Source organism: Mauremys reevesii, linkage group 4 (assembly GCF_016161935.1).
Source record: "Mauremys reevesii isolate NIE-2019 linkage group 4, ASM1616193v1, whole genome shotgun sequence".
In the NCBI taxonomy this organism is placed as follows: Eukaryota; Metazoa; Chordata; order Testudines; family Geoemydidae; genus Mauremys; species Mauremys reevesii.
Genome location: NC_052626.1, coordinates 25,605,633 through 25,621,199, shown reverse-complemented (window position 1 = coordinate 25,621,199; position 15,567 = coordinate 25,605,633). Strand labels below are relative to the sequence as shown.

Here is a 15,567-nt window from a genome sequence, read left to right as displayed (position 1 = left end):
TTGGCATTTATTAGATTTTTAATGCACACATATTCATCTCTCCTATATCTGATAGCTATTTAGTAGAGTTAAGGGGACTTACTCCCGTCTTTTTTCTAAAATGTCATACTTATTTATTGAAAAGAATATAAAACTTCTCTACTTGCTTTTACTAAGTGTTGAATTCCTTCTGATTAGAGAGAAAAAAATCCAGACAACAGAAAACTCAAACTAAATCAGTTTTCATTGTCCCTTTGCCCAGCACAGGTAAAAAGTCTGAACTTTTGACCCTAACATTTTTCAGTGATGCAGCTCTGTGAAAATAAAATGAGCTCCTTAGTGCAAATAGTGGTCTAAGACAATGCTCTGTGAGAGGAATTTTTTTGGTTGTTGTTTACTTGAAGCAGATAAAACACCCACCTTAAACCCACCCTCTATTCGGTTCAGCAGCACCTCCATACTCCAATAAACCGTTTTCATTCCATCTGGCGTGCGTTTGCTCTGAAGACATTTTCCTGTCAATCTCTCCCGCCACATTAAAAATCTGTCATTACTATTGCATTGCCGCCTGGCTCCTGAGATTTGTCTGACTGCTTTATTGCTCCTCTCATTTTTTTTTCCTGCTACAGCCGAGAAGCAGAAATAAAGGTTTGTTGTTGAAACATGGCCGCAAGGAAAGTAGGAGGCACACATCTGTCAAGGTATTACCTTTCTTCAACCAGGGATTAAGGTGTTTTACTGCTCTCGCTACTGAGCAGTCACACTGAATAAATTTTCTCAGTGGAACATAAAAATGAACTCATACATTTTGAACCGGTTTTCATTCTTTCAAGCCAACCCAGATAATTATGCAATGGCATCAGTGTTCATGGGGAAAAAGGAAAGCCAGGAAGGATTTTTTCCCCCTTGAAATTTGCATTATTTAAATGCTTATCAGGAAGACAAGACTGAGGCACCTCAGTACTGGGGAGGAAAATGTTTTCACTCATCCTTTTCCTTTTGTTGTTACCAGATCCCATTGCAAAGTCAGGTAGGGTACAGGACTTTACTCCCTTTGTTTAATCTATATGCTCACAAAACATGCCTTGCTGTGAATATTCACTGCTAACTCACATGGAAGTAAGATGGACCAAATTTTAATTTTTGACACACTGTCAGTCTGGCAACCCTAAAGACACTGACAGTAACATTAACTGCCACGTACCCTACCCCTTCCTGCTAGTGGAACGGAAAGGACCATCGCTTGGTATAAATGAAAAAAGCCAATGTATAATGGTGGCTGTTACACTGGATCAATATGTGCAAAATAATACTTCAGACCTACAGCTACCAGAAATCTCTGAGATCATCATCTCAGTTCAGTTGATAAGCTAGCTCACATAAGTAGAAGGGATAACCTGAGGTCTAAACCTGATGTGAGTGAGTGAAGAATCAGGCCCAATATATCTGTTGAGCTAAACAAATGCTCCATAATTTGGATCCAGAAAAAAAACCCATGTTACTCTAACTGGGAATACCCAGAGGTCTAATCTCACTCTGGGAATCCTGACTTTTTTTCCCATTGTTGACTACAAATGCTTTAGCTAAGCATGTATATGTAAAGTACTATGGCCACTGTCTTATTCATTCAGAAACCAGCATCCCATTCTGACTAGAAGCACTAGTTACCCAATCTACCATGCCTGAATTTGACAGAGAGGCTCATCTCTCCTTGTGTAGCTGAAGGGTGCAACCCACAGGAGGTGGAAGTGGTGACCTCTATGGCTACGAGCAAGACATCTCAGTCCAATCGAGAAGTAACAGGGAACTTAATTTCTAGTGAACTCCTAAACTCACAGCTTGAACAAAAGCAAACAGGCTGGCCAGAAGGCCACGATCACTCACTTATTTCAATGTCCCAAGTAGATCTGTGAACCACACGTCAATTAGATTCTATTTCCCTATCCTTTCCATTCTACATGGATGTCAATATTCTTCAGCCATTTCTTCTCACACAAAGCACAAGGAGAAGTGAGCATGATGAAATCTAGCTGCCAACCTGAAGCCAGGTTGCACCACTGGACTGCTGCTTCCCCCACACATGTAAGCACTGTTGCAGCCTATGGGTTTGAGCAGCCAGACTAGCACCTTCACAACATGTTTACAGAGTATTGGGGCCAGAATGTAAGCTCTTTGGGGAGGAGTTGTCTTTTTGTTCTGTGTTTGTACAGCTCCTAGCACATGGGGGCTCTTGGTCCATGACTAGGCTCCTGGTGCTACTTCAATATAAAATCAATCTATATAAATGTAGATTCTGTTGCCTCTCCCACAGCCCACTCCAAACTTGCTGCTTGCTCTGTGTTTCATGCCAGCCCTTCTGAGGAGTGGCACTTGTGCCTACAGATCCTTCATATACCCAAGACACAGGGAGGTTGGAAGAGCTACAGAGAAATCTAGCCCTCTATACCAGGTGAATTTTGCAAGATTTGAATACCTCGCTGAACCTAGTTCATCTGCTGATGTCAAAAAAGAAACATCTGCTCTTGTGCCTTTCTGGTACCTATTCTTGGCAGAATACAAACATAATGGCAATGACCTTGTCCGCATGTAAGTGTCAGTGAGCTTGAAACCTGTATTACTATCTATACATTCAAATTATCTCTGAAGCTCTTCTTTCCAAGCCCAAGTTTCAAACTTTTCCTCTGGAAATGGGGGTGGTTCTAATTGCCCAATTACCCACTACAGCACCCCGCTTTTATAATGCATAGTTACAAAATGCTGTCAACTGCTGCTGCTTGGCCTACAATTATTGTACTCATGTTTATGTCTGATTTATAACTTTGGGTGTGTTGAAAATGCATACCAGGGTCTGGATCAAAGTTTGCAAATGGCCTCTAGCCAAGGTTTTCAAAAGTGACTAATGATTTTGGGTGCCCAGCTGGAGACACCTGATTTTCAGAAAATGCTGAGCACACACTTTCAAACTGGGGACCCAAAAACACAGGCATTTAAAAAATCTGGGCCACTGTTCTCAAAGAAACAAGAACCCCAGATCTGAACACCCAAAAGGACAAGATATTCAAAATCCATATCTGCCCCCATCAGTGAAGCAGTCACTGATTTTATTTAGCTGGCCGAAAAAAATAGTGACTTTTTTTTTTCCAGGAAACAAGAACATTCCCTAGCAAAACATCCAATTTAAATTTTGAATATCAAATATGCATCACCTCTTATCCACAATTAAATGATATCCAGTGTGTTTGAGAGGCATGGCTCACCTGGTTCTTGGTGTTGTCTAACTGCCGGTGGATCTCATGCAATCAATTTGTGGTGTCAAAGCAGTATCCTCAGGTCCTGGGAGGACGTATACGTACTGGGTGCCACCATGACTCCACGAACCAGTTCAGTACACAGTATACTCTGAACACAGTGCTCTAAGGAGCCAAGGAACCAGTGTTAGTCCTGACTGCCACCCAATACTATTAACCCTCCAAACCTCAAACTCCCATATAATTAGTTCAAGCTGCCCCCAGACAATAATTTTAGCCTCTCATCTGTAGAGCTTTCTCTCCCCGCCCCCACCCCGGCCAAGCACTTAAGTCACCCCTCCCTGACCATTTTTATTCTTCTGGTGTCAATATAATTAATTTAGCCACCCCTCTCCCAGCCCCCTCAACCTTACACAATGAATTAAAGCCCTCCCTCCCAACACAACAAAACCCACATCCTCCCCAAACCAGTATCAATGCACAAGTCATTTAGCCACCTCTCTACAGGTAATTTACACCACACCCTACCTTTCGGCAGAGCTCCACATGAAGTCCCAGCTGCTCAGAAGCAGACATTGGTTTCTGTGAGGGAGGTCAGAGGGAACAGGCTGGCCCAGTACACTTTCCATGGGAATAGGGCATGGAGCCTCTCAGGGAGGAGCCCAGCAATGCACTTCCTTCTTCCTCTAACCCTGTCTGAAAAATATGGCAGCTCACAGCTCCACCCCTCACCTGTCAGCTCCTGCACTCCCTGCCTGAGACCCTCTCTCTGCTCCTTGTGGGGAGGGAGAGAAGCAGAGATCAGAACTGCAATAGGCATGTCTCCTTCAGCCCCATTAGCCGCTGCTTCTTTTCCTGTGGAGCCCCACCTTAGTTTGTAGTGTCGCAGGACAGGCAAGCAGACTCAGCAGAGAGGAATGATGGTCCAGTAGTTAGGGCACTAACCTAGGACTTGGGAGACTGGGGTTTAAGACCCTGTGCTGCCACAGCCTTCCTGTGTGTGTCCTAGGCTAAATCAATTGGCCTCTCTGTGCCTTAGTTCTGCATCTGCCAAAATTGGGGCAATAACCCTTCCCTACCTCAAAGTGGTGTTATAAGGTCAAAAAAATTAAAGAATGTGAGGTGCTCAAATACTGTGGTAATGGGGGCTATATTGGTACCTAAGATAGATAGCTGTGTAGCATCAGCACAATGCAATACACTTCAGAAATCTGCATGTGGCTGTTTCCCATTTAAGTCAAGAGTGTTGCTCACATGCTTAAAGATATTATTTAAGTACCTTATCTCACCCACAGAGCATGCTTTCTCTCCACCCACCCCCTACCAAGGAAGAGAGGGCCATCAGGATATAAGCAAAGAAATGCATATGTTTCCCTCTCAAAAAACTATTCTGCTGTGAGTAACACACCCGAGCCCTTCTCTCTCACTCATCATTGCTTACAGGATCGGGGCAACAGGCTGCAGGAGCAAATCTTCTCCATAAATGTGTTGCACTGGTGCAGAGAGCTTCACTCCATAGATAACAGAGCTGATTGAAAAAATGGGAAACTCATTCCATGAAAACATTTCAAAATTGCTTCCATTTTGCAGAGTTCAAAATGGAGCCAGTTTCTAGGAGTTTTTTTGGTGAAAATTTTCACCAAAACTTCTATCTCACTATTGCCAACTACAAGAGACCAAAAATCATGAGTGGGAACCCCAAAAATCATGAGATGTGCCCCCAAAATCATGAGATTTTTTTAAAGATTATACTGTGTTTTTTAGGTCAGTTTCTTGACTTTTGAACTTCCCCTCCCTATCCCAGGGTGTGTGCATGTGACATTTTGTTTTGCCCAGTCTCCCACATGTACTGGATAAGCTGATATTTTTGTCCCCTGCTGCAGGAGCTCTCACTCCCACATCTGCCTTCTCTTGCCCAGTGATTAATCCAGTCCCCCATCAGTTCTCTCCCCACCTAACCTCCTCAATTTAGCCCCCCCTCAATTCAGTCCCCCAACCCCCATCATCATCACTCCATCAGTTCAACCCCCCAACCCCATCGACCCCCACCACTCTCAGTTCACCTTCCCAGTACTCACCTGCTCAGAACCCACAATTAATACAGCTCCTCCACACTATAAGTCCGCCTTCCTCACTTCAGCCCCCCTCCCCCTTCCAGGTCATAGTTCAGCCCTACCCGCCTCACCTCTGCCCTCTTAGGGTTCTTCACCTCCCTAGGCCCGGGGGGCTGCAGTGGAGTCCCCTCTCCTGCTTCCCAGGCTGGCAGGGGAGCAGCCACCAGGTCTGTCAGCCAGAGCCCCAACTCGCCACGAGGAAGGGCTCCTGCTGTCAGCCCCATGAGGAGGAGCTCCACTGTTAGCCCCAGCTCACTGGGCTCCTAATGTCAGCCCCGCAAGGAGCTGCTCCTGCTGTCAGCCTCCTCTGTCCCTCCTCCCAGGGCTGACAGCAGGACCCCAGCGGCCCAGGGCTCACAGTGATTTCTAAGTAAAATTAAGCCTTACTCGTGATCTTGGGATAGAACTCACAAATGCCAGGAATTTTTTTTCAGCCATAGCTGAAATTTGAGAGTTCTATTGTGAGCTCATGAGTGAGGCTTAATTTTACTTAGAAATCACTTCTCTAGTGATAAATATATGAGATCTGGCATGTCTGCTATCTATATTTTCACCTAAATTGATATAAAATTGTTCTTGTATTAAAACCTCAAATTTTGATAATTTCAGTTAAAATGTTGTGGAAAATATAGCAAAAAATGGAAGATTTTGATAATATTGACATTTTTTTCTGGAAAAAAAGGGGCACATGAGAGGATCACTGTGCCCCAGTGATCTCAGCCCCTTCTCCCCGCCCTCCCTCTCCCCCCGGAAAAGCCTCTTGAGGACACTGGTAGCTGTGTAATTTAGAGTAGCCCTTAAGCTGCTCTAATGTATGTTGCAGACTGGCCTGACACAGAACATGCCCAAGGACTAGTGGGTTAGGGCTGTGTAAGGAGCTCCTTTGTGTCCATATCTTTAACTGCCTCCAGCTCTCCTTGGGAATCTGGCCCAATAAATCATCTCGATACATTCTCACTTCTACTATCACAATTCAGTGTATGGAGCCTTCAATGCGCATTTCTTTCTGCAAGATGTTGAGCACCTCTGCTGAAGCCAGTGGAATTTAAGACTATTCAGCTCCTCACAGGAGGTTCTCTGCATCATCTACTGATAAATCTTATATTACACTTAGGTTAAATGATTAGGGATTATCATACAGAGTTTGCAAAGGTAGGTTGTTTTCCTTTCCTGCAAACAAACATTAAGTGAATGGAAGAGAACTGCTGGCCACTCTAACCAGCCTTCAATGTTAGCAACAACTTTCACTCTGAAGCAGAAAAGTGCTCAGGCCAGAATGAAATAGCAAAGCCAATGCACCTGCAGATAAATTAAGACTGTGTACATGAAGTTAACATGGAAATGTTGAGGTCAGTTTGCAAAGGGAAATGAGCCCTATATTGTTATGGTTCCCTTCAGATAGTGTTTGTAGCACCTCAAGAGGGAATGGTGCTTGGTGGTTGTTTATCTGTATTCTCTGATGCTGTGTCCTGCAGGGCATATTAAAGCCCATGAAATAATGATGAAGCAGAGGGGTAATTAAAAACCACAGTGACATTGATCTGTTGAAATTTCAGAGGGAGCTCAAGGCACACAGGGAGACTATCCATCTTACCTCACGCAGGGCCAGCTTGATTGGCCTACTGAGTATTGAAGATGGCTAGATTCCTCACCTGTGGCCAAGAGGACTCCCAGTGCAGCAGCCCTACTGGCTTAATATCTTTGCAAAACAGGAGGCTTGGGGCGAGGGTGGTCACAGCTGTTGCACTCTGCCCTTATTGAGCAGGAAAAATCATTTACAATACAGATCTCCTTCCTGGGTCTTTTAATCTGTACCTGGTAAAAATATATACCTATTTTAAAAGGTACAGTTCATTCTACTAAGAGCTATTAGGCTTTCCATTGGAGTTACCTGCTTTCTGAATTTTGCAATGGTTTGACATTAATTAATCATTAATTGACTTTGGTTAAATTCATTTTCATTTTTTTTTTGCCATTAAAATATTCCAGTGCATGTGCCAGGACTATTTTTACACCCTCTTTAGATGCATTATTTGAACTTCACTGCAGTTAAACAAAAATCAATGCAGTGCTGGCAGTTATTGTTTCAAATGTCATTCCCCACCACATCCTCTCTCTTTCTCTCCCCAACTTTGGCTCTGGATATCTGGGGTCTTTCATTCAACCTGTAACCCACTGATTATGCATCAGGTGCTTTAAAACTGCCTTCAGATCAGAAAAGTGAAAAGTATTGAGTGTGCTAAACTAATTGTGATGCCATAGCCTGTTCTGTTTACTGGCATCTACTGTACATCATTATATAATCACAGATTTTTACATTCTTTTTATAAATCCCAGACTATTTTTTTTCTGTTCTTTGCTTCCTACCACTTCATTTGCTACTGACGGCTGCTGCTACAGCTCTCTTACCTCTCTTAGAGAGGAAGTAGGTTAAAAACAACAAGAAAAGCCCTATCAGATTAAAGCAAACATGTGGGTCCTACTGAGAAATGATGCATCGTACAATAGAGCAAGCAAAACAGCTCACTTTGAAGGCTAAGTTTCTAAATATACCCAGAGATGTCTGAAAGTAGAAAGCAGCTGTCTTCTGCTTGTTGTCAGTTGTTAAATTCCTGATGCCCCAAATAATGAGAAATCTAATGAAGGACCAAAATTGATGCAAATGGGGCAATAAAATCACTCTGACGAGGCTGCAGTTTATACTTAGTTTATAATTAAAATGAGTTTGGTGTCTAAGGCTAAACTATTGTAAAGTTCCAGTGACCTGCTAAACAATGCACAATGCTGGAATATTACAAAGCTGGGAAAATATAGTGGGCTGAAAAGACCTCCATGTAAATGTTTCAGAAGTAGCTGGATAGGAGACTCCAGAAAACCTTCTAGGGTATATCACAGAGACAGGAAAATTGTAAGGCTTTGTTCCTTTTGGATTAGTGATAGTGACAGAATTATTAGCTTTGGAAAAGAAGTTGGCGTTGAATGCCCTAGTTCCATTGGCTTCCACTGAGCTATGAAGATTCATACAAGTTGAGGATCTGGCTCCATGTATCCAAGTGGATGCAGCAATTCCCACGAGCCTCTGAAACTTTTCTAAGTGGTCTAGTAGATTTATAAAAAAACCTATATTTCATGGGGTTTCTAATTTGGAAGGTGAAAATAAATACATAAATTAAATATAGACTATTAACCAAATTCAGTTAAGACATATATATAACTACATGTGGACTAAAGCCGCAGTTCTACAACTTGATTTACATGGAGCTGTCAAGAAGCACCAGGAGCTGTCTGTGTGGCCCTGATTGAAGAATTGGGACCTATGTGTCTGCATTAGACTGCGCCAAGCTGCATTTCTTCATGTCAGTCTTTTCTAATTTAGATGACTTTCTCCACCAGTTTTCTCCAGGCCTGCACATACTTTACAACTCATAATTAATGTTTCACCTAAAATCACTGCTGCACCTGGGTATGGTGGAGTCTCTGATCAGTGGTGGCAGATGACAGAAAAAGGAGTAATGGTCTCAAGTAGGGTGACCAGATGTCCTGATTGTATAGGGACAATCCCAATATTCAGGGCTTTGTCTTATATAGGTGCCTATTAACACCCCCCCCCCCATCCCAATTTTTCACACATGCTATCTGGTCACCCTAGTCTCAAGTTGCAGCGGGGGAGGACTAAGTTGGATATTAGGAAAAACTATTTCACTAGGAGGGTGGTGAAGCACTGGAATGGGTTACCTAGAGAGATGGTGGAATCTCCATCCTTAGAGGTTTCAGGCCCGGCTTGACAAAGCCCTGGCTGGGATGATTTAGTTGGTGTTGGTCCTGCATTGAGCAGGGGATTTGACTAGATGACATCCTGAGGTCTCCTCCAACCCTAAACTTCTATGATTCTACGGGATCATAAGGGTAAATAGCCCAGTTCTACAGAAGGAAAGCAGGAGAATTTCCAAACTCCCTGTAGCAGAGGCAAGCAGCTGAAATGATGTAAAAACTGAAGAAAGCACTTGTTAAAAGTATACTGAATTATTATCAATGCTCAGCTCACATAGAGCAGCCTTCGTGATACTTTGAGTATGAAAAGCTCCATATCAAAACCAAATTCTATGCCATTCTATCACACTCTGAGTATGTTTATAAAGAGGATATACAGATGTGACTTCTGGAAAGAGATTTTTTTTCTTTCGAGAGTTTATGAGTTCTGCAAGATCCCTGGTTTGAAGTAAAAGATAACTGATATTCTACAGCTTGATGGTTTCTACTTTGCATGTGCAGATAGATGCACTCTCAAACCAAAATCCATTTTCGCTCATTGTACAGTGTTTTAGCTTATTTATTTACATTAAGTTGTGGGAATCACATGCAGATCTCAGGCACCTAAGTATAGCTTCCACTTTTCCTACTAACCACTCAGCTAATGATGTGGACCACCTTTGGATGCCATGTCCAGTATTGCCAACCCCAAATGTTCAAAAAATCATGAATCAGCCCCCACAAAAAATGTGCAATTGTCTTAAAATCATGCGATTCTAAAAATATCATCTATGTTGTCTTGTCTTTATTTGCTTTCTGGCTTTGAGCATTTAGGGTTCACATTTTCAAGTTTTTCTTGGCAATCATGCTAGAAACTTATACTTCAAAAGTAAATGGAGGCTGAGATTTTCATATGATCCCATGACTCCAAGAGCTGAGGTATTAAGAATAACACAAAATACAGCAAGACTCATGATAAAACTGTGAGCTTTGGCAATGCTGCATATCTGGAAGCTGAAGGATGATGTTCTCAGTGGAAGGTCCTCAACTTTGAGTGACACGCTGGAGGTCTCATGCTGACAGTACTAAAACACCTATGGAATTTCTAAATATTATGGATAACAATTTCATAACTCTGAAAGTGTTACAGCTATGTTAGATCTGGTCTTAACAGATGAAGAGCAATTGATCACAGAACTAAAAATTAATGGTAGCTTAGGTACACACAATCATGACTCGATCACATTTATAATGTGCAAATAGAGTCTACATCAGTAATATATGCACTAGATGCTTTAATGGGCCAATTTAAAAAAGCTGAAAACCATTATGAGCATAATCAGCTGGGAGGAAGAATTTAATAAAAAATGTGAATGAGAATTAGGACTAATTTTAAAATACCTTACTAGATGCCCAAAAAGCTGCAATCCCATGATCAAGGAAGAAGGCCCTTATTTAGAGAGGAAGTGAAGGCAGCTGTTTATATATATGGAAGAAAAGGGAAGTTGATAGTAATGAATTTAAATCAGAAGTTAGTAATTGTAGAAAATTGATAAGAGAAGCAAAAGAACACAAGGATAACTCTATGGCCAGCAGAGTTAAGGCCAATGAGTAGGTTTAAAAAAAAAATAGGAATAAACAGTATCCTGACAATGGCATTGGTCAGTTACTAGATGGAAGTGGAAGAATTGTCAATAATGCAGAAAAGGCAGAAGTATTCAGTATATTTCATCTCTGTATTTCACTAATATATCTTGAGGATGTTAAACAACAGCTACCAAAGTTAAACATTTTTAAATCAGCAGGTCCAGATAACTTGCATCCAAGAGTTTTAAAAGAACTGGCTCAGGAGCTCACTGGACCATTAATTGATTTTCAATAAGCACAGGGGAAGTTCTAGAAGACTGAGGGTGGGGAGAAAGCTAATGTTGGGCCAATTTTAAAAAAGGGTAAATTGGATGACCAGGATAACTATAGGCCTGTCAGCCTGACATCAATCATGGACAAGATAATGGAGCTGTTGATATGGGACTTGATTAATAAAGAATTAAACCGGAATACTGTATTTAATGCAAACCAACATTGGTTTACGGAAAACTGATCCTGCCAAACTAACATAATGGCTCTTTTTGATGAGCTCTGGGGAGAAGTGCCTCAACACATCCCTGTAACACAAACTCTAGCTATAAAAACCAGAACAGACCTCTGATACTTTCATAAAATGATTTTCTGATGTAATGACCAGTAATCAAAGCAGAATTCATATCACTTAAAGAGGCACAGGGTACATTAAGCCTTATATTTCACCTGCCATACCGTTCTTATCATTAGTAAGGAATATTCTCAAACTTAAGATGTTGGCTTTAAAGAAACAAATGCATCACTGAGTTGCAGTCAGAAAAAGACGTGATGATGGTTTCAGTATAGTAGGACCCGGATTAAGAGAGGAAGCACCAGAAGTCAAAAGACAAGGGTTCTGCTACCAGTTCTTCCACAGACTTCCTGTGTGGCCTTGGATAAGTCACCAAACCTCTCTGCATCTCAATTTCTTCCTTTATAAAATGTTGTCAAGATTCTCTGAGGATAAAATTCACTAATGTCTTTAAAGTGCTTTGAGATGCTCGGATGCTATAGAAATACAAAGTCTTCTCCTTGATATTATTTATTCGTATTATGTCAGTGCCTAGATGTCACAGCTGAGATCAGAGCTCCATTGTGGTAGGCACTGGAAAACTCAGAGTAAAAGACAATCTCTGGCACAAAGAGCGTGTAGTCGAAATAGACCAGAGAGACAAAAGGTGACAGAAAGTATTGAATTGCCTGAGATCACACAATAAGTCTTATGGGAGAGCCAGGAATTGAATGCAGACATTTTGCATCCCCGGGCATGTTTTAACACAAGACCTCCTTCCCCTTTTAATAGTGATTATTATAATTAGTTATGATCATCTCACTGATCTGGGCTCTTGACTCCCTCTACTGGCGCTGCATCATCACTTCACTGACAAAATCCCCAGTGCTTGACACCTTTGCTAATGCAGAGCCACAAACAAGTAGTATTTACCACAGGGACAAGGATAAGATTGGTAGGGAAATATTTGTATTATCTTTCCCTACTACAGACCCGAGTCCTAAGGATTTCTCCAATAGTTATCCCACTGCAATTTTGCACTCTCCATCACAAACATCACCCTGGGTCAAGAACTGGAGAGGAGTCAGAGGAATCTTTTCTAGGGCTATCAACACCACTTCCTAAGTAGCCAGAGGGAACATTTGTGAGCTGCCAAGACACTTGGGCCCTGACCATGCAAATGACTCCTTGTGGATACAGGATACAGAAATCCACCTATGCAGATGCAATTGCAGGACTGGGGTAGAGGCGGTCAAACACATGGGGTCCGATCTGCACATCACAGCAGCCTAGTGATGAGTCACATCACTGAAGTGTATATGGAGTTACATCAGTGTAAACGATATAAGAATCAAGGCCAGTATTCTTTATAATACTCTCAGTTTCTAGGGGGTGGGAGGAAATAGAGAGAGACAGATGGGAATTGAACCTGGTAACTCACATGGGAGTATTTAGTTCCATCACTTAGCCAACAGCCTAGCCCAGGGAAAGAAATGGTACTTTCCAGCTCTTTAGCAAGACATTCCAATAATGGACAAATACATAAATTGAAAACATTTTATCACATCTTTTTAAACAAATTAGGTTTATTACATTCATTTTATTTATATGGAGTCAGTTTTATTACTTAAACAGTCATACAAAAAAAGTGTTTCCTGTAAAAATGAAACCATTATTATGTTAAACTCCCACTTGGTTTGTTTTAAAAATATCTTTAAATACTATTAAAGAACAATCATTCTGTAGGTTTATATCATATGAGTGGGAAGTAGAAACCATCAATGAATCATATAATTCCTACAACTGTAACAACAATATGAGCAACTATGCTAATAACAAAAAGTTTATGCCTACTGTATATCTGCTCTGCAGACACTCTCCTGCCATGAAATATACATAATATGTAGTGGTGGCAAGTGTAATATGCTTTTAATTTTCATCCATTATGGATAGCCTGCAAAGTAAACCTTTTGTTTGGTTAATTTCTTCGCCACTCATCAGCTATGTGGTCATCTGTAGCTCATGAAAAGAAAAAAGTCTTTACATTAGCCACCATCACATATTGTATCTCCATACTCTTGTCTTTTTCTCTGAAGGCCCGCACATACCACAAGAAGGCACAGGGATACCACTGTGTTGGGCAACCTTATAAAAAAACTAGATCGATTACAGATAAGAATATTAGCAGTTCAAGCTCTCCACCAGCTCTCTACTGTGAAAGAACATCTTCTAGACAAGAGTTAATCAATTCTATGTGCCATTCAGGTATAACAACAAGTTTGTCAATTACTATTGGTAATTGCTGTGGTTGCTTCTGTCATGTGGGGTAAAACTTTCAAAGCCACCTGGGGAGCTTAAATTCATAACTTTATGAGACACTAAAAATCATGGTCTTGATAAAGATACTGGATTTATGGTTTATTACAACAATCTAAGCCCACTTTTTGCCCTATGACTAGAGGGGAGTTACTGGGCCACTTCTCCTTGAATTGTCCTTTAGAATATGTGCTAACTAGTTATGCTAACATACCTGTTTGATCTTGTATGTAGCTGTCACACTTAGAATCTTTCCCTGACCTGAAGAAAAGCTCAGTGGAGCTCCAAAGCTTGTCTCTCCCACCTCTCACCAACAGAAGTTGGTCCAATAAAAATATTTCTTCATTCACCTTGTCTCACTAATATCCTTGGATGATTATGGCTAAAACAACACTGTGTAACAGTTTCAGGATTAGCTGCAAATTTGTCACACACTCCCCCCCCCCCCATCTTCCTCGAGGTCACCACTTACGGCTTCAGGCTCTCAGGCATCACCTCTTTTGGTGGAGATTCATGTCTCTCTCCCTCCATACCAGAGGTTTAGGCTTGCAGTGCCTCTGTACCTCACTGCGATTTCTCCAGCAGGTCTGACAGGGGGCCTAGCACCTGTGATTAAACTTTCTCCACAACAGTGTATGCCAGTTACGAATCAGCCTTCACAAAGCAAAATGTTTTTATTCTTAGGGTAAAGGCATTCGAGAGAAAACATATAAAAATAATAAAAGTTCCTACACACTTACTAAAATCTTACCAGAGGTCGCCCAACCATCTTATTTAGCCAAAGTCTTTCCAATCCTTCTGCAAGGGTTACCCTCCTTCCACCCCCCTTCCCTGGACAGAGGGTCCTGTCCATTTGCTGAATTGAAAGAAGGTCCTGTTTTAGTTTAAACTGAGCTTTTTTGTACCAAAAGCTCTTTCTTTGGCTGCTGGTCTCTGGAAAACCCAGTTTGAATCAGTATATGCAAGCCACCCCTCGGGTGATACCTCTCTGGAGGTATTTACAACTTGTTCATTCCCTCTGAAGCACCTGGCATTGGCCACTGTCGGAAGACAGGATACTGGTCGAGATGGACCATTGGTCTGGCCCAGTATGGCTGTTCTTATGTTCTTATGAACGAGTCACCTGAATCACCGCCCCCCTCCTGTTTTTAATTCCTGGAGGAACTGAGGAAACATCCCTCCTCACAAGCTGCTGAGTACAACCCCGTCCCGCAATGATACACAAAGTATTCATAGACTTAATACAGTATGGTCCCTACAGACATTGCATGTCATTGCGATAGCTGTCACATGCTTAAGTCACTTAAGAGCCTAAAGGCCATATTGTTAAAGATATTTAGGTGCAGATAGGTGCCTAATAGGATTTTCCAAAGTGCCTAGGCACCTAACTCCCATTTCTGGCCCTAAGTGACTTAAATGCTTTTGAAACTCTTACCGGTGAACACACACATTAGAATTGGACTAAGAAGACAATTTCTAGTCATGCAGGTGACCAAGCAGACGTATGATTGTTAATTCCTAATAATTTACTGGTATGACATCACAGACAAATAAGAAGGAAAGGTCTCTAGGTCAAAGAACTCACAATGTTAGGGCCATATCCTGAAAATGCTGCCAAGTCTACAGCTGGCTACTGACTGCAGTGGGAGCATTCTCACTATATTTGACAGTACTAAGTGTTTGCAGAGTGAGGGTCAGGGCATGGTTTGCAGGATCAGACCAACATAAGAAGTGACAACAGGCCACAATGGAGGGCAGACAAAGATTACAAGAGGAATGGAAAAAGAGCTCATGGAAAGTATTACTTACATATAATTAATTTGGTATGATTTTTCCAGTGCATGTTTTTGGTTTTTTTTTATTAATTTTATTTTCAATGTGAATAGGCAGAGAAGGAGTAGACAGGCTGAGTCCTAGAGACTAGTAAAGAGAATGGGAAAGACTCCATAAGTCCATTATCAGTTCCCTGAGATATCCAATCTCCTAGTGGGGATTTTGTTTGCTAGAAAAAGAATTTCCAGACTTTACT

At 41.6% G+C, this 15,567-nt stretch overlaps 1 long non-coding RNA gene across 1 annotated transcript in view; it reads right to left on the bottom strand.

Annotated features, from left to right (window-relative positions):
* The window catches only part of LOC120404602, a 10,929-nt gene extending 6,174 nt beyond the window's left edge, over nt 1-4,755 (bottom strand). The window contains exons 1-3 of the long non-coding RNA XR_005598054.1: nt 4,669-4,755; nt 3,756-3,923; nt 3,237-3,392 (exon numbers count right to left, since the gene is read on the bottom strand). This is a non-coding gene — a long non-coding RNA (uncharacterized LOC120404602). The remainder of the gene's footprint in view (nt 1-3,236; nt 3,393-3,755; nt 3,924-4,668) is intronic.
* Between the last annotated feature and the right edge of the window lie 10,812 nt (nt 4,756-15,567).